Below are 26,275 nucleotides of genomic sequence, written 5' to 3' on the forward strand. Positions count from 1 at the left end.
AACCTAGGAGGAAGATCAACAGAAGTGGAGAGCTTTATGGGTTAACCGGAGAGCTTCTGATGATTTTGGACGTGTGATATGAAACCTGTTGGCGTTGCAGGCACTTCCTCGGGACGAGGGGACTATTAATTAGCACACAGATTGACAGCGAAGGAGGGGGTGGAAGAGAGAGAGAACAGTGAAAAATGGGAAGAGAAAGTGTTCGGTGAAATTAACTCTGGCTGCACATTTGCTTATTTTAGAGAAGGGTGCAAGGGAGGCGTTTTCTCACAATCTATTTAGATCCAAACTTCCCGACTTAGCACCTCCCTTTGATCCCCTCAACTTGGACTTTTGTGGCTATACCAATTGAAAGGTATATTATTTACTTGCATAAGGATTGAAAAGAGTGAGGAGAGCTGTTGTTGTCGTGTCTTACATCTAGAGAAGCAGTTCTTTCTGTAACTTCAAATAGGCATGACTGGTGAAATAATATGTCTAATGAATTCCTAATTTGAAACTCATTCCCTACTTGGACTGCCAAATTTATAAAGAAAGTAGTGTAATTAAATTTATGGCAACGTGAATTTGCCTCGCAAGTGTATGTGGATTTATTTACCTTGGCATTGTTTGCAAGTAGCTTTGGAGGTGTAGATTAGAAGTCGTTGGCAACGTTTTCATTGGTTTTGCTAGTTCTGAATGAGACGCTCAGGTTGTGGGTTCGAGAGCGCCTGCGAGGAGTGTGATAGCTTGGGAGAGTTGCGAACAGCTCCATGCACAAGTCAGTTAAGGCCCAAATCCTGTACAAGCTTACTTGGGAGTAAATCAATGGGGCTTGCCTTAAGCAGACACACACACACGTTTGCGTCGTAGACCGACTTAGGTGATAGGTTTTGGAGTCGATGTCGCCCTTGGATTTGAGTCGGTTCAGCTAGCGTTGGGTTCTAGATCGGCCTAACTCCCAGATTGCCTGGCTTCGCTGAGCTGCCGGAGTCTTGGAGCATCCAAAGCACAGGTTGCTATTAAGCCGGTGGAGTTTCGCCTCCACGCTCTCTCCTCCCATCCACCTTGAATGCTACTCACTCTAAGCACACCCAGTTCGCCAGCTCCAGCGCGGAACAAAGTCGAGAACCATGTATTTATGCAAGAGGACTCATTTAAAAAAAAAAAAAAGGTGGGAGAGGAGACTGAAGAAGGATACCCAGTATATTCAGGGAAAAGAGCAAATAGTGCTTCTCCTTGTCCTTTTTTATTTTTTTAAACACACGTGATTGATTGGGAGTAGCATTAAGACACCCCCTTTCTCTCTACCCTCCCTTTTTGGCTGAAGTGATTAACACCATCCTGTGATGCAAAGAAGAGGGGTGGAGTGGGGGTGGCGGTGGCGAGAAGGAATACATGCACGAGCACTGCTCTTCTTTGAGTAAATCTGTAACCAGCCTAAGTCTGTTTAGAGCCAAGTAGCTCCATGAAGCCAGCCGCGATCTGAACCTGCGAGGCTTGAAAACACACAGAGAGAGAGCGCGTTTTGCATATTTTGAAAGCGGAGGCTAGGTGGAGCCTCCGACCTTTATTAAGCAACTGGCAGCCTACAGCATGTAAATACAGACGCCTCTGCCTTCCCTGCCTCCCACCCCACAAATCTATTCTTATAATCTCAGTTTAGAAATTCGTCCTCCCTTCTCTCATATTCTGGGCTTTCTATCCCAGTTTACCACTGAGGATATATACATATATATCTAAAATGAAATATTTAACTCTTCTGACACCAGAAAAGAACATACACCCCTGGTTTTCTTTTCCTGTTCAGTATATAGATTCATCTTAAGAAAATAATATTAGCAGCTCTTTGGAAAATGCAGTTTGGAGCCACGGGTCTCAATCCATCAAGAAGTTCTCCTGAGCAGCCCTCATGACGAGAGCTGGTGCAGGCAGCAGGATAATGCCCTACCCCAACATATTAATTTTCATGGGGGTTGCGCAGGAGAACTTCCTGGAGGATTTTGCCTCTAGGATTCAGTGGATTGGCTGATCTGCTGCTGCTGCTGCTGCTATACAGGCCTTGAATCAGAATGCACTTGCACAATCCATGAATAAACATAAATATTTATTTTTAAATGATCGTTCGCCTCTCTCTCTTTTTGTCTATTTTCCAGAGCCAGACAGAAAGCGACCATCAAATGGAGTGACAATCAGCACATAAAGGTAATCCCTTTTAAACCTAATGATTAAATTAAGAAATGTACGTGGCTGCCGAATAAGCAACAGCACAAAAAAATAGCAAAACATTTGCCTCTGAGAGACATTTTCAGACCCTTTACCTTTCGCACCCTGGATATTAGGTGTGGCAATACTGCAGACATATGGTCGTAAATATATTGTTTGTGGAAGGTACAGTAGGTATAGAAACCAATATCAGGATTGCAATAAAAATCCAAGCAGGTACAACGAGACTTCTTGGGGCATGCAGATTCGAGGAATAAAATGACTTTACACGGGGCTCCAAAGAGAGGATTGCAGTTTACGTTTAAGGCTGCAATCCAGTTTCCTGTGAGTAAGTTCCATTGAATTCAATTGGACTTACTTTTTAGTAGCCATGTGCAGAATTGAGCTGTAAGTGAATTATCGAAGTATCAGGGATTGGAGTGTGTGCTCTTCAGTCTTGGGATTATGGGCATCCTTTCATGGGAGCCTAGTGGGCTTCCTATATAGACACCCCCTTCCCTACCATGAAACCGGAGGACTTGTCCCGAAGGCAGAATTTTGGTTCGTAGGAGGTGCAACAGATAAGATCCACTCGCAGGTTAACAGCGCTTGTTTATTCCAAAGGAACCCCTTCCTTGCAGGATTCTCCGCCTTTACGTCACAACCATCTGGAGACCCATAAAGAGATTAGAAAACAAGCATGGCAATCACATCCAAATCTACAGGCCATTTATTAGAGAGCCTAGTTCAGGATCTTTCAAATAACGCAGATTGCTTTAAAATGGCGATTCCATCGTTCTCGGTGAATTTTTATTTTAAAATAAGGCTAACCCATTTACTGGAAATGCCTATAATGAAAAACAAAACAAAACCCAGCAACATGGCGGTGTGGGCAGTTTAGCATTGCCAAAGGCTGCATCTCCTGCTTAACCAAATACGGTTTATTTTACGGACATACGGAATTGTAAAGAATACCTGGAGAGAACAATTGATTCATAGGCACTGTAGACATTCAGAGACGTCAGGGGTTTTCTACGCTGCCTTAACAACACCTTAGTCTTAAACACACGTAATTGGAAATCCCATTGAAAGCAACTGATAATTCTTCCATGTGAAGACATTTAGAATAACGTGTAGATTTCCTAGACACCTGCAAAGCAAAGGAGAAGCAAGGAGGGCGATCCTTTCTGTGTTTAATGATCAGCAAGGTCATCCTTGTGACGTTAGCTGTTTTCACGTCATGAGGGCTCCAAAGGCTATCGATCTGCAAAACGACACAGGTGTGTTTCTTGATCTACGTGGTAACTGATAGAGGAAAACAAGTCATTCTCTTTTTAAGTGCAGGAGGTGAATAGTAGCAGAAGTCCCATTGAATTCAATGGATCCTGAAGGCAGCGTCAAAATAAATAAGAGCCAAGGCTTGCCTCCTTAGCCAACTTCATTTTAAACGCATTCAGGCGCGTGTACACACGTGTATATATGCCAATATGTATAGCATGCCCAGAGAGACCTCACATTATCTGAATGTTCTTGTCTCTGATTTTAATGCATCAGCTCATAAGCCTGGTCTGTTATAGCACATGCCCGATCACTCGCACTGCTGCCTCTAGCTACTGCGAAATAAAGTGGGGGGTGGCAGGGCTTTGTTCTGTGTATCTGCCAATTCAAAGAAGCTCATTAGACTTCTACAGACCATCAGAATGAACGTGTGTCTTTATACATATTGCTGCTCAACTCACTAATGCCGCTGGTACCCATGCAGCCTCAGATGGTTTAAAAAAATAAAAGCGCAGCTCGCTGCACTGTACATAGGAATCTTCACCATTTTGTTCTGTCTGTGGAAAAACAGAGGCATGGCCTTCTCGTGTCGTCTTATATAACATGACACTGACGCCGTAAGCATGGTTTACCTGACTATGGCATTTCACGATGCATAATTAACAATACAGGGAGAACACTGAATGAAAACAGTTGTGGCTTGAGTGCATCGTCAGTTGTGAAGGTGCTTTGTTTTTGGAACATTTATAGGTAGCATCAACCTAGGAATCCTGTCAATCAATTAATCGGGGACTTTGCCTTGCCATTACTTTATTTTGCTTTCCTTTTGCCTGTATATATGGCAGCATTCATCTTTAGCCGTTGACAAGTCTAATTTCGAGTATTGAAAGTAGACATTGGGAAAGTAGACATGTCTCGCTCCACAAAACCCCACAGATTTCGCCCTTCAGGGTAGTGACAGGCATGCAGGTTAGATACCCTGGAAAACACACAAGTATAATGCAAGCACGTTAATATGGTGATGATGGCTGGTTGTGGTTGGTGTGTGGGTGTGGAGTGCACATACACGTAGGTATCACACACAGGCGCGCGAGCACACACACATACACAAATGTTGCCTTTTTTATATGTGAAGGAGAAAATAAATGCTAACTTATGCAGGTATGGCACATTGTAGGAAATATGCCTTTTTAAAATGCACTCTGAAGACTGTCCTCTAAACAATCCTGGACTATATTGAACAGTATAGTATATATTGTTTCCTTTTGCCCTTAACATACTATACTTTAACATGCAACAGCAGGACTCCTGGTTCCTTTTGGAGTGTGGGGGCAGACATAGCTCTGCTGAATATTTAAATATAAACTGCCAAGCGGTTGAAGTGCATTTATTAATTTGCTCAGTAAACAGGGCAGATCTCTGCCGTGAGATTCATTGTTTCCCATATAATCAAGAGGGCCTGTAATGTTTGCACTTCACACTGGGAAGAATATATAAAATCTCCCTGTCCAAATTCTATAGCAGGAATTCACAGGGTAGTGCCCCTTATGCCTCTTTCTGAATGCCTGCTCCTTTTTGCCTTTTGGGAGGTTAGGGGAATGGGAAGAGGCTGAACAGGGTGTTTATGAACCTTTCAGGACGGAGGGCTTCCCTGGGCATACTGCTTGCCGTTGCCATTGCCATCAGCAGCGGTAGGAAGTTTGAAAAACAACCCAGAGTACATTTTCGCTGTGTTTGGAAACATCTTCAAATGAAACGGATGCATTAAAATTGGAAAGGAAAGCCGCATGTTCGCTTGCGCTGCGCTGTCCAGAGCTGGGAAGGGTCAAGGGAAAGAGGGGAGAAATGTGCTATGTGTGAAAAGGGCGAGCGGGAGCGCGCGTCGGTTGGAGAGGGGGATTTGCTGGAAACAGAGAGCAGCTCGGAGAGGAAGAGAGGGAGCGAGGCTTGAGCAGCCTGCTCTTTGCAGCATCCGCCCCCCTCCTCCCCGCGCGCGTAAACTGCGTTGTGCAACCTCCACGGTGCAAGTAGCACTGGCGGAGAGGGGCTTGTAGCCCCCGAGCAGGGAGCGAGAAGTGAAGCCATTTCCAAAGCGCCAGACGGGCAGAGCGAATTAGCAATGCAATGGCACCTCCGCTCGCGCTGCGTAAAGACGCGCGTAGATTCCCAGTCCCAGAAAGCAGGCCCTGCTTTAAGCAGTCATCGCAGCAGCAGCAGCAGCGAGCCGCGAGTGCCTGGCTCAGTCACACACATCTCCCTGCACAGCACATGCAGAGTCTGCCAGAAGAGAGAGAGAGAGAGAGATGCAGGCAAAGGCGCCTCTCCTCTCCTTTCCCCACCCCGCCCTATTTCCATGCCGCTCCCCGCCTCCCCCGACCTGAAACGCTTTTATCTGTCCTTAGAGAGAGATTCCTCCCAGTCTTTGGATATTAGAGAGATCTGCGCTAGCAACGGGGAAGGTAAAAGGCCGCGATATATATATAAATATATATATATATTTCCCGCCCCTCTCTCTCCTCCCGGTAGCGCTAGAGAAGGCGATCCTGTGCTGGTTGGGAGAGTAGGAATGGTGTTCCGAGGGTGCTGCTGCCGCTGCTGCTGCCGCCGCCGCCGCCACCGCTCTTCCCCAGGGCGCGGAGGGGGCAGATCGCTGATCGCTCATGCATAGCAATAACCGGGTGTACTTGAGCTTCCTCGTGACATCATCATTACCTTGGTCTCCCGCGGTCCAGGACCTCTGACCTTGCCGGGCTGGTCAACATTTTTTGGCACTGCAAGCCCTCCAATGATAGCCCTTTTCTCCTTCTTTCAGACCGGGGGCAGCAGCAGCAGCAAGCCAGCCAGCCAGCCAGCAAGACCTGCAGCTCCTCATGCGCAGCAGCTCTTGGAATCCTGAGAAATCGTGGATCTGCCAGGTTGCTTCCTCCCCCACCTCCCCTTCAAAACCCGCAAGATATTTGCTGCCACCATTTGGTTAAAATAAGAATTTTTAAGAGCGCTCTGATGCATAATCCGCAAAAGGGATCAGGAGGGAGAGCTGGATCCTCGCACCACCACCACCATCATCTTGTCAATTTCTTCTGAAATGGGAGACACTCCCACACCCCCTGCTTCCTCCTTGCTCTGCGCTGGAAATTGCCGATGGCTTTACATCTTTATAGAGGCTAAAGACTTTTCACGAGAATGAAGCAATTTACAATGCAAATAGAGGCCTGTGGAGGAATGGATGCTTCGCACTCTTAACAGCTTGATGCACCTTAATAGCTGGTTTTACTTTCTGATATTAAACAGATGAACAGTTGGTCCATCGCTGCCGGAAATCGCTGGCTTTAAAGGAGGGAGAAAGAGAGAGGATGGGGGTAAAAGAGAAAGAGACAAGAAAAGTTCGGAATAAAACTTTGAAGGCGACGGATCTACTTGGGATGTGGTATTAGAAGCACACACAAGTCCAGACACTGTGAAGCAGGTGACAATTGCGCTGAAAGGATGAATATTTTAAGGCACGGCTGGTGTTCTTGGAGAAGTCTATTTGCAGAAACAATCTGGATTCTAGAGAAGGAGGGGCGGAAAAGACCCTCCAGTCGACCTCAGAGCATATGAGGGAAGCGAGTTGTTATCTTTGGTTATCTAGCTGTATGAGTGTGTTGGTCTTCATAAAGCTAGATAACCGAAAGTAAAAACTCCTTCATGATCTTCGTGCTGCACAAGGAAACGAGAAACTCCAGCAAGAGACAGACCCAGCCATGTCAGGAATTCTTATTGAATGGCACCTTTTCTACAGCTCAAGGCGAGAGAGAGAGGACGAAATTCAGTGACATACGAGTGCCAAATCTTTCTGTACATGCATACATGTACAAGATGACAGGCACAGGATGATGAAGAGTAAACCATACGCTGCAAAGAGGATATGGTGCTCATGGTAAACAAATGCATGTGCAAGTTTTTGCTGTTCTGGGAGGTGGGGGATGATTAAGTTAATACTTTAAGTTCTGATGTAATTGTTTTCCAGCGGTTGCACGCTTCTTCAGAAGCAAGTTCCATTGAGTTCAATGAAACTTACTCCTGGGTAAGTGTGTACAAGACTGCAGTCTTTGCTAAACATTGAGAAACGATTAGCATGTGTTTGGAAGCATAATGCTGCGGCCTGTGTGCTTTTAAAGTATTTATAATTTATTTTTAAGGGGTGTCTGTGTGTGTCTGTGTGTGTGTAGGGCCAAACTCTGCCTGTGAGACTTTTAAAAGTTTTGTAGTGTTGCTGGGTATGCTGTAATTCCAAGAGACGAAAGCCAAAGCCTAAAATAAAAAATAAACATTTGGATTGAAGAATAAGGCTAGGTTAATCATTTCGGTCTACTAAGGATTTGGTAGAGTTCCACAAAACTGAGGGGGGGGGGGGAGGAGCAAGGTGAAGGTTGATTACTATTACTATTACCATTACTATTATTATTTTTAAAAAAAATGGGGGGGGGGGGTCCACCAGCCGACCAGTCTTCTATTCAAAATGCAAGCACAGATGCTTCTCTGTTCCAAAAGGGTTTCCTTGAGGAAGCTACTGAAGCAGAAAAACGTGATGGAGACGAGACTGCCTCCGCCCTTGTCAAAGTGTTAAAAAGTAGTCTGTGTCTTATTCTGCGTCTAGTATTAGAAATGAAAGTGACATTTACGCCAAAACCCACGTGTGCGCCTGCTCTCTTCTTGTTTAAGGATGATCAGATCTATCCAGGAAACTGCTCAGGCATCTCAAACTGAAATAATTAGGACGTATATAGACCTGACCAAAAGAGAGAGAGAGAGAGAGAAGGCAAGGGGGTGGGGAATCTGAGGGGTCTGGTCTTGCCTAATTGATTCCGTTAAACGGAATGCCTGAGATGTGAACGGCTGGACGCTCCCATTCCCACGCTCGGGGGCAAGTGGCAAAGCTATGGGCCCGGCAGCCTATGACAGACAGCCCTGTGGGGGTTGCCTATGAAAAAAACATCAAGTGCACCACACCAGACTCATCTCCATCCCTTAAGAAAGTGGAGGCATTTCCCACCCACAGCCATCTGCAGGCTCCCAAGTGGGGACCCCAACTGTTCTGTAGCTGCAGACTGTCTGTTTCTGTTAATTCTATAACCACTGTTTCAGCTACTCATAATCAAATGTAGCTTTGCTTCTGAGATGGAAATTTTCTACAGTGAAGCTCACAAAAGAAAAGTGGTGGGAAGCAAGGTGTTTATATATTTCCTTGGCAAATCCTCTCCCTCTTTACCAAACACCCCCCTCCCCAATATTTAATTTTAATTACTGCACTTTGCAATTTTTTTTTTAAAAAAAGAAATTATATTTAAATCAGCTTGTTTTGGAAGTGCAGTCTTTGCCCCTGGGATGCTCCCAAGATAAGAAAGCAGACTCTTTATTTCTGATAAACTTCAGAGCCACCCTAGGCCAGAATACACCATGTGCATATGTGTGTGTATGTGTAACACATGTGATAGCAAATTCCTATGTGTTTTTAATCAGCAGTAAGCCCCAGCATATAAACTTGCAGCCAGTAATGACATGCACTTGGCATTTAAAAATAAAATAAAAGCAAGGATGTGGCTTTAAAGTAAGGCACCGTGGCCTGCAGACATAAATGATTTTGCAAGTTTTAAGGAGCTTAGCTTGTTACAGTATTTTGCGCTGAATTTTGGATGGCGAGACTGTTTACAAAAGAGCCGGTTTTGGCTGCTGTGCACGTGCCAGAGTTTACTACTCTAGTGACCAATGAACAGTCCCCTTGTTTATTTACTTTGGAAGTTCTGTTTGTGTGACCAGCCTCTCATTGTTAAGTGCCTTGCTGCCTTCCCCCCTCTTCTTTACTGCATGTCCAGGGGTGCTGTTTACCTAGGGTCATTGTCTACTACAATTAACATTTACATTACAAAGTGTGTAGTTTTCTTAAAGAGGTTCAATTAAGGTAACAAGATGCTGTCTGGGGAAATCTTTTGATTAGCAAAAACAAAAAAACAAACAAAAAACCTAGTGGAGTGAAATTACTTTTACTTTGTGAAATGAGATCTTATTTACCTCTTGGTCCTTTTCTGTACATTTGTTAAGGAAAGCACCTAAGGATTCCCCCCCCCCCTTATGATATAATTCTGTGTTAGCCATTGTCACATCAGAATTGTTTTGTACCCTGCTAATGTTACATGAGTATCAATCAATAAAATACATTTAAATGTTATTTTATTATTATTTATTATTTCTCTTCCACCGATTTGACACAAAGTAGGTTAAGTTCATTTATTCATTATTATTTTTACTCCGCATACTGTCAACCTATAACAATTGTGAGAAAACTTCAGTTTGGTTTGTGATTTACAATATTTCAGTCAAAATTATTTTGTGGCAGTAAGGTGATATTACTTTTGAGAGCTTGAAATAGCCTGCAAACATAAAGCTTAGTCCACAGAAGTATAAATATAATCTGAGCAGGCCTTTGATGGCTAGCTTTAACACTGGAGGAGCCCAGATCAAATTTATTTAGCATACCATTGCATTGTAAAACAGTTGGGAGTGAAGTTGCAGGCTTGCGTGAGTATGCATGTTAACTAGTGGGAACCAGCCTCATTCTTTTTTGAAAAGAGAGCACCAGATTGCTCTGCAAGGCCAATGTTAAAAAGGCAGCTGAATTTAACACCATCTGGAAGAAAAGATCCCTTCACGACTTTCTCACACCGTCAGACAAAACTAGTGTCTCTTGTTCTGAGCCCTTGTCTATGTGGCCATACAATACTGAGTCATTATACTTTTGCTGAGAGAAAATTTGAGAACACAATATGGGTAACCAGTGAATGACCAAGTTTCATTGTGCCCGCTTAAGTCGATTGAAACCTACGTCTAGAGCCATGAATGGCAGTATTGTTTTCCTCACTAGGGCTATGCTAAATGTCAGCACAGTGTAAAGAAAAACTTGAAGTCTGCAAATAACTTACCAGATCTCAATTATAATATTTTCCCACACTAGAACTAATATCATTGCTAGGCTGTACAATGCACAACATAACAAAAAAGCAACTAAAAAAAGGGGTCTTCATTTAAAAGTTATTTCAGGCAAGCGAACTCCCCCCCCCCTTTCTTTCTTCCCAGTTTGGGAGTTTGAACTGCTGAGGTAGAGCCTGGGTAATCCTTTCTCTAGAAGTTCAAGTTGCAAAACTGCTTCTCAAGTAATCTAGAAAATAAACAGCATATACAGTCTGTATTCTTAAAAAATGTTTCAGTTGGCTGGTTTCATAGTAATGATAGCCTAGAAAGTTTGCTGTGGTTAGCTCTCCAGTTTACTATATTTAGGACTTCTCTTTGAATATTAATCAGTTTGAGCTTGACAAACAACACAGTGTGTGTGAGAGGAGCTTTAATGAGGAATTACAGGGGCTTGCCCATACAGGATTGGGTGCCACAATAGTGCTTCACAATGAAATACTTTGCTTTCATCGCTTTAAGAAAATTTATAATGATAACTTATAATGGACCTAACCAGTTCAGCCTTTGATTTAGCATTTAAAAGGGGCAATTGGTGAAATTTTAAAAAATAAATCAGTAGTTTGTGATGTTATACATAATTATGCTGCTTTTGTTTTAATTCTTACTCTTTCCACTATTTTGTTCGCCATTAAGTTTTATTGTGTATTTTTTTCAAAAAAACCCCACGCTTTTGTTGAGTATTCCAGCTATCAACACCATGAATTATAAAGGACTAATTAACTAGATGAATAGTAAAATGTGATCATAATGGATTACAAAATACTGTTGGTTGAGATGAAGGGGTGGCAGTATCAAAATGGTTTACCAAAAGTTAATAGTAAAATGTTTTCTTTTCTTAGTGTTGTATCCAGCTATGCTCTACTTGGGTTGACCCATTGAAATTAATTGACATGACTAACTTGGATACATTCATTTCCATGGGTCTGCTATGAGTATGATTTATAGTGAATTCAACCCTTAACAATTATGGGTTAGCCATACTCAAAGTACACCCATTGAAATTAATGGGCATGGCTAACTTTGGTATAGTCATTTCAATGTGGGTCTACTCTACTTGGGTAATAATGATTTTTAAAGGTTTTGAACATAATTCAGTTATTGAACTTCCAAGAGTGCATGGCACTGGCCAGAGTCCTCAATTCACTAAGGTTGCAATATTATACTCACTCACCTGAGAGTAAATTCCATTGGAATCATTAGAGTTTACTTTTGAGTAGACATGTATAGTATTGCTGTTCACTGGAGTAAGCTATTTCAGCTGTAGGCCCCAAATAAAAAAAATTATGCATAATAACTAGCCAACAACAGCCAACAATTTTTTAAAATCAGCTGTAAGTCTGGGTACTCAAGGGAAGGTCTGAATGAACAAGTAGAGAACTGGACCACAAAGTTTGTGTTTCTAAATATTTATTCGGAAGTATGATCCATGGAACCAGTGGAGTTTATTTCCACATAAAGGAACATAGAACTAGGGGGTTCATAGGGTGTCATAAGAGCCTCTCCATTGGCTAAAATAATAGTTGTCATCTGTACATTTTGGGTTCTTTTACACAAACATTTCACAAACATCTTTAACTTTACTCTGTTGCTTAATCAGTGTTTCTCTGTCAAGGAAATGGTGGATTTACTGGGATTTCTCGCCTGTTTCTCATTTAATTAGGGTGGGGCAAAAGGGAGGTTGTGAAGGAGGTAGCAAACAGAAAGTAACCCTAAGAAGAAAAGGGCATTCACATTTTGAAAATGCACATTATTTTTTAAATGATTATCTAAACTGACTGGGAGTGTATTTCACAATACCAACACATGTATATTATTTACCTTTTGATAATTAATGATGATGGAATTTTGACATCTTAATACATTTCAATTGTGTGGGACTTAATTTTCTAGTGAAATATGCCAGTAAGAGTTTCTTTTATGGACTTTGCCAAGACTGAAGTTTAATCCAAGACTCATAAATTGCTTCCAGCAGCAATTTACTGTTAACCTCAATGTAAACAGGGTTATGACTCTATCCAGGACTCTGTCTGACTCTGTCCAGTTCTTTGTCTGAAGTACCTGTATGGAAGTTGATGTGCAGTACAATCTTATGTATGCTTACTCATAAGTAAGTTCTCTTTAGTCAGATGGAGCTTATTCCCAAGTGAGCAGGCACAAGGCCTTAGTCCCATTAGCTGCAGTGGAATTACACAAGATTACACCCAAGTCTTCCAGCTTTGTAGTTTAGGCTGCAAATCTGTTTTTTGTTTTAATGCACAGTATGTTTAAATCAGGAAGACCTTCTTTAGTCACAGATTTTAGTGAGCTGAGGGTCTGATCTGTTTCAGGCCCTATGGAGAGATCCACAGATCACAGGAGGGACACCTTAGCTTGGGAAGTTCCCAGAGCAGTAACCCTTTCTAGTCTGTTACCCCAAAGACAACAGCATACAACCTTGTGGCACCTTACAGACTAATTCTTTTGTCATGGCATAAGCTTTTGTGGACTGCAGACTACTTCATCAGTTGCATTAAGTGCTATTCTGATACACACACAAATACTTTGTGGGGTGGAATTGTAAGCAGTGAGGTCAAAGGAAAATGGAATACAGATAGTCCAGGCAGTGACAATTGTGTTATTAATATTATTGGTTTTCATGTTATGGTTCTACTATTATCCTAGGTGGGTATAAGCAGAAGCCTTTCTTGGTTCGTGGCTCTGGTTCCCCTTTCCAAAGCTAGCTGCTCTCCTCCTGGATAGCCCAGAGGAGTGAGGGCTCCGGCTGGAACAGAGAGCCGTGTTGCTGTTGTTGCTGCTGAGCCTGACTCCATGCTGGTCGTTCCCTAGCACTGTGCAATGTGATCTTAGTGCAGCCCTTTATGAAAGATGCTGAAGATCATTGAGGGCAGGGAGGAGGTGGACAGACAGGCAGCTGGCCTGCTGAATTCCTGCCGCTTGTTGCTTAATGACCCGAGGCTACAAGAAGAGAAAGGAAGGGGGGGGGTGAGAGTTACCTGCAAAGATGCTCAAAACCAAACCAGCACCAGACAAAAGAGGAAGGAAAGTTTTTTTTGCTGTTTTTTGTATTATTACTGCTTTGTTTTTTTCCAATCCCTCTCGTGAGCTGAGAATATCAGATTACTGTATTCTGATGCGTGTGTGCGTTTTTCTGGGGAGAAGGCTAGGCTAGTTCAAAAGTAGGTGCACTTGACTCAACCGTTTGAGGACGGATGCTGCTGCTGCTGCTGCTGCTGCTGCTGCTGCTGCTGCTGCTGCTGCTGCTGCTGCTGCGAGAACTGGCGTAGCAATGGCAGCGAGCGGGCCGCTGGGCAGTACCAGGCTGCTGTGTGACAAGCACCAGTTGCCTCTCAGGCGCGAACAGTGATTGGTGTTTCCCGGGAGACGGGATGGCTGATCTCCTAGGCTGGCGCGCGCTCTCTCCTCCCTCTGGTGCAGGCTCTGCCTCTGCGAGTGCAATGCAGCGTCTTCCCTGTCCTCTGCCTTGTCAGGTTAGGCATGTCAAAGTTTCCCACCCCCACCCTGTACTCTCTCTCTCTCTCTCTCCCTCTCTCTTTATGCCCTTAGGTTGCTGCCTTCCTTTTACCAGCCACTTCCCTTTGCAAAGGCACCCGGTTTGCACTGAATGTATTACTTTCATCTTTAGTTGCTACATCACCACCACCGTCATTTTAAACACGCAACAATCTAGTCCGTGGGTAGGCAAACTAAGGCCCGGGGGCCGGATCTGGCCCAATTGCCTTCTAAATCCAGCCAGCAGATGGTCTGGGAATCAGTGTGTTTTTACATGAGTAGAATTTAAAATGCATCTCTGGGTTATTTGTGGGGAATAGGAATTCATTCATTATTTCCCTCCCAAAAAATATAGTCTGGCCCCCCACAAGGTCTGAGGGACAGTGGACCGGCCCCCTGCTGAAAAAGTTTGCTGACCCCTGATCTAGTCCTCCGATGAAGATCTTACAAAAGCTGTAGCCTCTTCCCATTAGATATCCCTGCAAAGTTACTGGCAGTTATTGTTCCTTTTGATTTGTTACTCTGACTCTGTGAAAATCGCCTCCATAGTTAGATGGGGTGGCTGGGTTTGGTGGTGGGGAGAACTCGGCACTTCTCATCTACATTTCTTTCATCCAGTAGCCACAGAGTGACATCTTTCTTTTGGTGGCATCAAGGAATCATTGCAATGTGGAGTCTTTAATAGCACCACGGAAGCAAACTGGCTTTAATGGTAGCGATGTTGTTATGTTAGATTGTCAGTTTTTAACACCGCTTCATTGGTTAAATTCCTCTTCGGAGATTCTTCTTTTTTTTTTCCAGCCAGCTGAAGCTTTGGCATAGAAAAGTAAAACATTTCTGATGCTATATAGGGATGTACACAGGTGTTTTGGCTTTGTAGTCATGTTTTTCAGAATGCAAGCCTTCAGTCCTCCTGCTTGCATGACAATCTAACACATTCTTAATAACAATGAAATGTCAGATAGGTTTTTAAAATTGAAGTTTCTAGTCCCTAGGACTGTACCCGTTTCCCAGCCAGCTGTAACATTTACAATTTGTTGCACTCATGGAGGGAATAACACCTACATATGTAGTTCTCTCTCCCTCCTCCAGTCTTTGCAAATTGTAGTCTGCACTGGCTAGCTGCACCTTTGTTGCTAGGTACAGTAAAACATGTCTAGAGGTGGCTTAAAAAAATTCCGTGTCTTAAGTACTCACTAAAGCCAGTTAATAACATCATGCATGGACATTTAAACTTGTTGTAAGTTCCAGAGAGGATTAGAGGGAAATCATGCTGTGCGCAACTAATGATACCATCTTAACTCTTCAACCGGGAGTTAAATCCACCCACCTCAGTGTGGCATGGAGACTGCTTTCTCCCATGCCAATAGGCCAAAGAGGAAGGGAAGAAAGAACTTGACTTGAGTTTAAAGAGAAAACCAGTCAAAGAGCATAAGAGGACAAGTACACATTTCCTTCTGGGTTCATCAATAGGGCTGGCAGATTGCAGCCTTCAATGGATGTTGGTTCTGTTACAATAAGTCATACACCTGCTGAATTTGTCAAAGCAAATGTTTTACTTACACTGGCAACAATGTTTTGTTTCTAATGACTAATTGACTAATGTTGAGTGCCCAGGATATGGGGAATGCTAAATTTCTTATTCTAGAGGCAGCTGATGAGCTATAACTTGGAAAACTACCTTAATGGGCTTTCTAATAAGCTGATGAAGAAGCCAGAGTTGTATGTGTCTGTGTATCCTTAATTAGCCCAGGTCCAGAATATGGAAATAATACTGTTATTTAAGGAACTGTTGACATCAGCAGGGTCTGTTATTGTGTATATTCTCTGTTTGTACAGTGTGCTTTTGTGAGCTTGAGTTTATTTTATTGAAAAATAGACACTCTGGAAACATACTTCTTTTTAAAAAGTAGCATTCTAATACCTGCTGGTATCCAGCTCTATTGCTCAGTGTTATCTGTTTTTAATTATAGTGGCTGGTTGGCTTCCAAAATGTTAAGAGATTCTGTTTGCAAAATAGGTAGCAGCTCTGGAAATGGTTCTACAACAGGTGTTTATGTGGTCACACCCATACATTGTACAGATCGCATACAAAATTATATGGGCATCTGTACACGCTGCATGCTGGAATAGTTCATACATTCTCAATTCCTCCATCTTTTGAAAATTTTTATACTTACAAGTAACATTGCATGTATGCACAATGGTCCATGCTTAGAGAGAAGACTGTTATTTTTAGTCTTGACTAATGTATGCGCATGTGAGTGAATGCCTGTATGCATAAATATGTCCAAATGTGTATTCTGGCAAATAGATAGACATGCAGCTGTTGCTAAAATTAGAGGCCTATGTTGTTAAGAAGTAAGCAAATGCTATAACAGGAACCAACTACACAAGTATTTCATTTCACATTACAACTGGAAAACACATCAATTGCTCCATTTAAAAAAAAAAGTTTGGGGAGCAATTTGTACGTTATGACCCCACAACTGCTCTGCAAACCAAAGACAGGCAAACAAGTTGCTTATCAGCAACAACAACCAGAGTCCTCAATCCACAAATACATATTTTTTGGGAGGACATTTGCTTCCACTAAACGTATTTCAGGTTGGGATGTTAAGAAGACCCTGAATTCAGCAGCAAAGATCCCACTGATTGGAATAGTTGCAGACTGAATCCCATGTACCTGGAGTTTAATCTAATGCAATGTATTAGATCATTTTGTGTACTTTATGTCAATAGCATCTATTCTATGTACATATTGAAAATATGCCTGGAGGGCGGCACCTAGGTTTAGGTATGGGACGATTGCCAGGTATTATTGGCCGTGTTGGCAATTGTCCCATAATACTTGTCTAAGCACAAGCCAAAAATAACAAGGAATCTTGCAATTCCTTAAGGACTAGCAATTTTCATTATGCCAATATTGTTTCAGTGCGGTGTTAGCTAGAAAGAAGGAGGTGGTAGATCCTCTTCAGTATCATTGATCTCTTCTACCATCATAAGTATATTGTGTTAATAGAACATGCTTGCTTACACTATTGAACCTTTTAAAAGAGAAGATAACAGATGTCATGAAGACACCACATGTAAATAACAAGAAAGCATTTCCTAAAATATAAAAAGGCCATAACTCAGTGGCAGAACACAGAGAGCCAGTGTGGTGTAGTGGTTAAGAGAGGTGGACTTGTAATCTGGTGAACTGGGTTCGCGTCCCTGCTCCTCCACATAAAGCTGCTGGGTGACCTTGGGCTAGTCACACTTCTTTGAAGTCTCTCAGCCTCACTCACCTCACAGAGTGTTTGTGGTGGGGGAGGAAGGGAAAGGAGAATGTTAGCCGCTTTGAGACTCCTTCGGGTAGTGATAAAGCAGGATATCAAATCCAAACTCTTCTTCTTCTTCGCATGTAGAAAGTCTCAGGTTCAGTCCCTGGCATCTACACATAAGAAACTCCGCAGAGCTACTGTTAGTCCATGTGGGCAATGCTGAGCTAAATAGACTGAAGGTTTGACTCAGTCTAAGGCAACTTCCGAAAAATGGCATAGAAAAAGCTAGTTTATTTTATTGTTCTAAATCCACATCCATCCATTGGTAAAGCATTTCTAGCATGGCTTACAGAAAGATGGTTTACAGCAAGTATAGTGTCATGAATTTTAAAGCAAAGCACACTTTCTTATGATTGTCCAGTGCAGCACAATATTCAAGAAAAAAATAATTCGGGTTATAAAGGAATATTGTTATCAAGAGAAGACATGGTCCTATGGTTTCCTGTAATTCAGATCTGAAATGCACCATCTATCCATGAGATTCTTGGAGGGAGGATGGAACGTATCTGCACAAATAACTCAATGTTCAGGAACAATTGTGAACTTACTGGAAAAAAATGAAAAAAGGGGGGAGTACTTTTCAAAAATGCCACCTGTAATCTGAGCCACTTTGGAGGATAGGAATTATTGGACCATTTAGGTTCCTCCATCTATAGGTACGAAATTACTTCCTTGTAGGAATGGATATAGAACTACATTCTTCAAGAATATCTGATCAAAAAGTCTTCTCTTGTCTCAATTTATGTGACTCAATAGATGCATGTGACTAGAAATGAATTATTAGGGTATGTTAAAGGAGAGACCCAGAAAAATATTCTCTCCCTCTCCTTCCACCCATTGTTTCTCTCATTCCATTTTTTCTACCTATTTATTTATTTGGTTAAGGGTTAATTCTATATACCTGCAAGTAAGCCCCACTAAGCTCAATTAGATGTAATTCCAAATAGACCTTGATAGGATTGCACTGTGTTTCTTCTGTGATTTGGTCATCCTGAGGTTGGGCTCTGGGAGAGTGAGCAGGCATCTGGAAGGGTCCTGCAGTTTTATGAGAAAAGGTTGGACAGGTCAGGGAACAGAAAGCCTGCATTTATTATAGATCAAATGTTTTGGTATTGTTTGTTATATTTCACATTTTATTTGTTTATTAAATCTTTATCCTGCCCTACCTTCCAAATGAGTCCAGGTTGGCAGGTGCTACAGAACAGAGAGCTAGCAACTATTTTGATGTACACATTGAATATTAAACAGATGGAACGCCATCCTAAACACATTATCTGGAAACAAATCCTATTGATTTTAAAAGGATTAATTTTTGCATGCTTGGGGATGGAGCATCTCTAAGATGTTTATGGAGGTATATATTCAGTCAGAGTCAAGCATTTTGAAGTCTAACAGATGCTACTGGCAGAATTAACCATGTGCTCAATGGGACTTCAACAGCATCATGCCCAGTGTTGTTTTGTTTTGTTGGTTTTAGGTCAATGAATGAACCAGATCGAACACAATGGCTTTAGAATGGCAGAAATATAAAAATTTATGCCATTAACATCTACATAGTATTGAAAATGCATTGTTCCTGGAAAAAATTATGTTAAACTTCAATGACCTACAATAATTACATACATATTACAAATGATGTTGATTATTGCAATTATTGCAATGTGTTGTACAGTGGGCTAGAGACTGCAGTTGGTGCAAAGTAGGGCTACCAGGTTGTTAGCTGGTGCTGGTGATTTGATCATACCAAGGCACTGCTTTGTTAGTTGCACTGGCTCCCAGTCTGTTTCCTGCTCAGTTCAAAGTGTTGGTTTTATCCTTGTACGTTCCTAATGGTTTGAGACTGCCATGCCTGAAAGATCACTGTCTCTCAGATACATCAACCCAAACAATGAAATCCTCTTCTGAGGCCCCATTCCAGGTGCCTTTGCCAACTAAAATGAAATGCGTGACTACCAGAGAGAGACCTTCCTCATTTGTAGTTGTGGAAGGTTCTCGTGCCACCTTATTTTTGGTCACTTTGGCACCAAACGAAAAGGTTTTTTAAAAAATTATCCCGGTTTTTATTTTTATTTTTTTAAACAAAACTAAAAAAAACCTGTGCTCATAGTGTTTCAAATCACTGCATATATTAATTATCTGCATAAAAGGTAAAGGTAAAGGTAACCCTGCCCGTACGGGCCAGTCTTGACAGACTCTGGGGTTGTGCGCCCATCTCACTCAAGAGGCCAGGGGCCAGCGCTGTCCGGAGACACTTCCGGGTCACGTGGCCAGCGTGACATCGCTGCTCTGGCCAGAGCCAGAGCCAGAGCCAGAGCCGCACACGGAAACGCCGTTTACCTTCCCGCTGGTAAGCGGTCCCTATTTATCTACTTGCACCCGGAGGTGCTTTCGAACTGCTAGGTTGGCAGGCGCTGGGACCGAGCAGCGGGAGCGCACCCCGCCGCAGGGATTCGAACCGCCGACCTTTCGATTGGCAAGCCCTAGGCGCTGAGGCTTTAACCCACAGCGCCACCTGCGTCCCTAATTATCTGCATACCTGTATATTAATAATCTGCTTTTATCCTTCTCTTTGCTGGGGAATTTTAAAGCTAGAAATGTGCTAAAAGTGGTTATTTTAGGCTATCGTGTCTTTTAATTGCATTTTATCAGTTTGTGTTGTCTGCTGGAAAATATTTGTGGCATTATATTAAATATAATAAAAATATAGCAAAGCTAACTCTGGCCAAAGGCCAGCTGAGAGCTGCTTGGATGACTCTGCACCACCCCAGAGGCACCAGTGTGGTGTAGTGGTTAAGAGCGGTGGATTCATAATCTGGTGAACCGGGTTCACGTCTCCGCTCCTCCACATGCAGCTGCTGGGTGACCTTGGGCTAGTCACACTTCTCTGAAGTCTCTCAGCCTCACTCACCTCACAGAGTGTTTGTTGTGGGGGAGGAAGGGAAAGGAGATTGTTAGTCACTTTGAGACTCCTTAGGGTAGTGATAAAGCGGGATATCAAATCCAAACCTCTCCCTCCTCCTCCTCCTCCCCCTCCTCCTCCTCCTCCTCCTCTTCTTCTTCTTCTTCCTGGCTGGTCCACCCACCCCAGAAGCAGCTCTGGTATACCTATAGAAAGCTCCACGGGTGTAAACATACCACTGAGGGGTGGGGTTCAATCCAGAGCAGTTAAGGGGTTGCTTGGTTCTCCTCAGAGCTCTCTCATGCCCCAAAAGTCTTTCAGTACAGCCTCCATAACTCTGTAAATCCTGAAGTGGCTTGGTTAATTTACCTCCCATTTAAATCAGAAGGAACAAAAATCACAGCTAGCTTCTGCCTTGACTACAGCAGTCTAGCAGAACTTTGAAAATAGTGCCATTTAACCACTCTCTATCCCATTTAGGATTACTCTATAAATATTGTAAACAAACAAACAAACAAACTAACAACTATTTACTCCTGAGGAACATTTCATAATGTGACATATCTAATATGAGGCACGTTAGCCCAGTCTCCAACTATAATGAGCTTTGGGCCTTTGCTTTCGGTTTTAACTTTGATTCTTGATTAAAAAGGAGCTGATGTATTTCAGTAGCACCTAAACTGGCTTAAATCCGGTGGTTGTGGCTTGATTGATTTGTGGCTTGAGTTATAAATATTTATGTCTTTGGCTTAACTGGTTTGTGGATTGGGCTGTTTGCCTGAATCATCTGGAAAAAAGCAAAGTGTTTTTCAGAGTACCCTAGTTATTGACTACAGCTCAGATCTCTTCTAGTATTTAAAAAAACCAAAACAAAAAAACGATAGTAGAAAAACATTGCCTCTGTTAGTTCTCTCCCTAATAGTTCTGCATAAGAAGCAGAAAACAACACGGGCACCTTTATCATTTAAAAATGATTCATCAAATACAAGGGATATTAGAGATTCTAGCATCTTGTATATGATATTGCTACATTATTAAGTCAATCTAATGCTTAAGTCATTATCACACTCATGGATGTCTTTCTGATATCTCTCCAGTCCACTGGATTTTGAACTGTGATTATGTAAATTATTTTTTTTACTGATAAATAAATTACTCTAATTGTAGTTGAAATACCACTCAAATTCTTAAGACCATTGCATCTAAATAATATATTATGCATTACTTAATTATTTATCAGGACTAATTTAAAATAACTGTAGGGCAAATCATACATTTATTTTTGAATTGCATGCCTCAAACACACACAACACCAGGTACAAAGATGTTTTGGATGGCAAAATGATTGGGGTGGGGTGCAGCAGAGAGAAAAGAGGAAGTCTTTTGTTGTTTTTTTAACGTGACCCAGTTGTTTGGCCTAATAATATTGCTAGGCATGCCAATGCCATAGCCTTCATACTAGCTTATTATGTGTGAATTAAAGAGGAGCGGTATATAATGCATGAATATGAGGTAGGCACAATTAATAGACAGTGGAAGAGAACTGATTCTCTCATCATCATCATCATCATCTGCTTAACTGGCACATGGGAAATATCAAAACGCTCCCAGAATTTGGACCAAATGTGCATAGAACAAGTAAAATAATTAAATATATATATAATTTTAATTTGCCATTCAAAATCAAATGCAAAAAAAATGCACAAACAGCTTTGCTGACATACTGTATATGAATAGGACCAATGCTTTCAGAAAGCTAATTTCTCTACATTTCTCGTTTGGAAAACTTACATAAATCCGAATCTTCACATATATTGTCACCATTGTATCATGTAATCATATTCTAGGAAGCAACACAACATTTCCCTCCCTTCCTATTTCTCTCCCCCCCCCCCTTTCTGACCCCACCCTGCGTAAGCTGCTAATGAAATACTGGAGATTGATTGCAGCGAGCTTGCAAGGGCATATTTACTGTACCATATATAGTAAACCCCTTTTGGTGCATTAGCATTTAGCCATTTTATGCAAATTTAGTGAGAAAATGACTCATGTATATGATTTAATATGCATCAGCGATAACTCGGAACATCCTTATATGAAGAAATTAAAAATTCATTACGGAACTAGGCTGGTGTTGCTACATGGTTAAAACATTATTAAAGCATATTTCAGTATTTTGCTTACACTAGTGCTCTCATCATGGTGCCACCATCTCATGACAAAGACCGCAGAAGAGAAAACATTCAACTTAAAATGTCTGCTGGCACACATCGCTGGATTTGTGTGTCACTAAACAATGAACGCACATAGCCTCGAATACCAACTATTTAATTAGCACTTTTGCTAGCCATGCATAGAAAAACAGCTCATTTACATGCATCATGCTTAACAATTATTCCCATAAAAGCCACCTTTTTTATATATATCCTAGCATGCTAATGTAACACCGCATGGAAGGGGAGGGGGAGCGTTATTCGTTTTAAAACCTCAAAATGCAAGGATCTGATTAAAACAGACAAAAATCACGATATTTCCATGGGCGATACAGTTCAATTATTTAATATAACCATCTATGTGCCATAAAAGGCTGGATACAACTAATAATTAAGACTTTCAAAGGGCAACAGAAAACCCTGTAACAATCGCCAGTTTAATTAAAGGCTATTATTATAAGCCTCTTGGATGTACAGTTATATTGAATGACAAGTGGCGATACGAATTTCTTATTGTAAATATTGGGAGAAACTGCTGCAATGTGTAAATTAATCTAGTAAAAATATTACGCTTGATAATTTGGAGAGGGTGGGAAGACTTACATATTTCCATGTCTTTGAAATTTTGAATTATTCTGCTTAAATTGTTTCTTCAGGTGCATTCAGTAAGATGGGGGAGTTACTGTTGCATGATGCTAGCCCATGTAAACATATATATCAATACTTATTTGATACACAACAAAACAAGGCATTGGTAAATACAACTGCTTCAGTATATATAATCTGGCATGTCGACCCTGTCAAAAGAGATTGCAATTGTAAACAATTCACTTTACAAAGATAATTTTCAGAGAAAACTGATCGACAAAAAACAGTATGTGCATTATTGCTGGCAAATAAAACACTTTAGGGTATTTATTTTGTGCTAGTGGGCCTTGTTTATATAAACTTAAATTTTATATTATAAAGATGCAATGCACACTTAATTTAGAGTATCACTGAACTCATTGGGGCTTACGTCTGAGTAGAAATGTGTAACATGGGTTCACATAATGGTTTGTTTCCATTGGGCCTAGAATGCATAGAATCATAACAGTTTATCACTTTCCTTTGCATTAAGTATGCAGACTTTCATAATCCACCAATAGATTATTCTGATACATGACACATATGAAATTTTATATTGCAATTGCCCAGTGCTGTAGTTAAATGTTGCTTAATTAAATGCAGCATTAAGAATTTGCAGGTATATGGAGTTAGAATAGCTGAAATACTTGGTTTTCTTTTGATAATTAAATAAAGCAGCAAGCAGTTTATATGAGAGATTTACCAGAAATTTCAGAGGAAAAATAATGAAAGAAATTTACATGCTTAATAAATGGAAATCTGATTTCATAGAACACTGTTTTCATAAATGCTGTCTTGCTTATTCATTGCAAAAGACCAAAAGGAATTTTTAAAGGGTGTTGGGATGAATTTTTAATCTAGAGAAAACATCGTATGATCTAAATATACACAGTGAGAGTTTTTAGACCCAAAATAACAAAGGATTACATTCCATGACTCTTGGGAATGTCCCCTAATTCATAAGAATAGCCAATTTATAAGGATCATTCCACACTCTGTGTTTTTCCTACATGGGTGTATACTCTTAGATATGAAGATTATGTAGTATATGTTAGCACTTTCAATGAAAATACATTTATCAAAATATGATCACCAGATGTGAAAATGTACACAGGTGCAGATAATGTCATATGTGAAGCAGCCTTAAACAGACATTTGAATAATACCTCATATTGGTATAATCATGTTTAGAATTCATATTTTTTCCAAATATTCCCCCCCCCCCAAATAATGTGGTAAGCAGGTAAACAGCACATATTCTGTATAGCATATAGAGGTGAGTGGGACTATGAAATTCAATGTGTAGAGCAGGGGTGGCTAAACCCCAGCACGAGGGCCTGATCCAGCACCCCCCACCCCTGTACGTTTTCCTGTGTCTACAAGAACTCACTGATTTTAGGGCAGCAGAAGCAGCAGAAAAGCAAAACAAAACCCTTTCAAAAGGAAGCACAGGGATGGGATAGGCTTCTCCACCCAGAGTCTTGTTGGGAATGCAAATCCTGATTATCAGATCAAACATTTGATGAATGGGGAGAGGATAACCTGCTCCTCAAATTCTCTGCATGGATCAGCTGAGGTAGGAGGCTGTGTGTCACGTGTTTGCTGAATGACTCACAGTTGTACGTGTTTGTTCAATGTACGTTTGTATGTGTGCATGCAAGAGTGTGGGATAGCTAGACCCAGTGTGGCCTGATGCCAATTGGGACTGCCATAGTGGGAAGCTAGGAGACCCATGGTAGGCTGAGTCAGAGTCAATAACAGGAAGAGTCACAGTCATTCTATTTTTGTCCCCATCCTCCTCTCTACTGAGGTCTGCAGAGGTAACAATAAGACTAAAAAGGAGGAAGCTGGCAGCAGACAATGCCAATGCCCTGACCAGATGTAAGGAAGAAGGCAGACAGGTGGGGGCTGGCTTAGAGTAGACTGTGTTGGATGGGGCAGTGCCCTATTCACCTTTATTTTCTTGGCATCTGTCTGTCTGAGGAGACAATGGAGGAGTGTGCTTTGAGGGTGAAGTCAAACTGTTGGAAGGTTACAGCACCTGCTGTGACTGTAGAGACCACTAAGAGAGAGACAGAGACATTTTTTGTTGCATTTGGGGCAGATGAAGGTTTCCAGTTTTGCTGCTGCAGGTGCACCATGGTGTTTCTTCTCTCTGCAGTCATTTCTCCTCTGGTCACTGCTATGGATGCACAACCTGAGACTCTGTGTCTCATGGCACTGTGGTCATCTACAAGGGATTTTCCCACACAGCAGGGTTGATGCTGCCAGCTTTACAAGAAAAGAAAGGTTTTCTTTTCTTGTAAAATTCAATAAAAATTATATATATAAAAAGAAAAAAGATGCTGCCAACCTTCATGTCATGTAAACAAGCATCCATGGGCCAACCATTGCTAGCATGTGGACCTCAGAGAGCTGGCCAGGGGTGAACCCTTGCACCAAAGAATAATAATAAATAACTTCCTTGGTAGAGAGCTGAGCTTGGAATTGATGTTCAGTTCCCACACTGGGAATAATAGTGGGAACCATAGTGGTGGACCTGTCTCATAGCATTTCTGTGTGGGTAACAATAATAAACATTGTAAAGCACATGGCAGTATAAATGATAAATAATGATACAGTGGTACCTCAGGTTACATACGCTTCAGGTTATATACGCTTCAGCTTACAGACACTGCTCACCCAGAAATAGTACTTCAGGTTAAGAACTTTGTTTCAGGATGAGAACAGAATTTGAGCTCCAGCGGCGCGGCAGCAGCAGGAGGCCCCGTTAGCTAAAGTGGTGCTTCAGGTTAAGTACAGTTTCAGGTTAAGAACAGACCTCCGGAACAAATTAAGTACTTAACCCGAGGTACCACTGTACCAGTTGCTGGAAAACACAGGAGGGGAGAGTGCTCTTGTGCTCAAATCCTGCTTGCTGGTTTCCCAAAGGCAACTGTTCCACCAGTGTGAGAACAGGATATTGGAGTAGATAGGCCATTGGCCTGATCCAGCAGACTCTTCTTATGATGCTGTGTTATGATAGTGTATGCAGGCAAGATAAGAACAAATATTTATATGCTTAATGATGTGGGTTTCTTTTGGTGATGATGTGGTTAGAAGACTTATGCCAAAGGATACTTACAACCCCCAAAGGGTATGGTCTAATTCTTGCATTGTCCATCAGTGCAAATAATTGCCAGTATGCAGGTGCAAATGCTTCAGAATGTATGTTGTATAGCTGTGGTCCA

General features: G+C 41.7%; 2 long non-coding RNA genes across 3 annotated transcripts in view; one reads left to right on the forward strand and one right to left on the reverse strand.

Annotated features, from left to right (window-relative positions):
* Nucleotides 1-26,275, forward strand: part of LOC307226850 — a 122,901-nt gene that overhangs the window by 12,528 nt on the left and 84,098 nt on the right. For both annotated transcript variants that reach the window (XR_013843583.1, XR_013843584.1), the window contains exon 2: nt 2,136-2,184. This is a non-coding gene — a long non-coding RNA (uncharacterized lncRNA). The remainder of the gene's footprint in view (nt 1-2,135; nt 2,185-26,275) is intronic.
* LOC307226904 lies at nt 2,897-6,286 on the reverse strand. Its single transcript, XR_013843679.1, has 2 exons — nt 6,175-6,286; nt 2,897-4,441 (listed from the first exon to the last, which is right to left on the reverse strand). It is a non-coding gene; the product is annotated as an uncharacterized lncRNA (long non-coding RNA).

This window comes from Podarcis cretensis (genome assembly GCF_951804945.1).
Source record: "Podarcis cretensis genome assembly, chromosome: 11".
NCBI classification, from domain to species: Eukaryota; Metazoa; Chordata; class Lepidosauria; order Squamata; family Lacertidae; genus Podarcis; species Podarcis cretensis.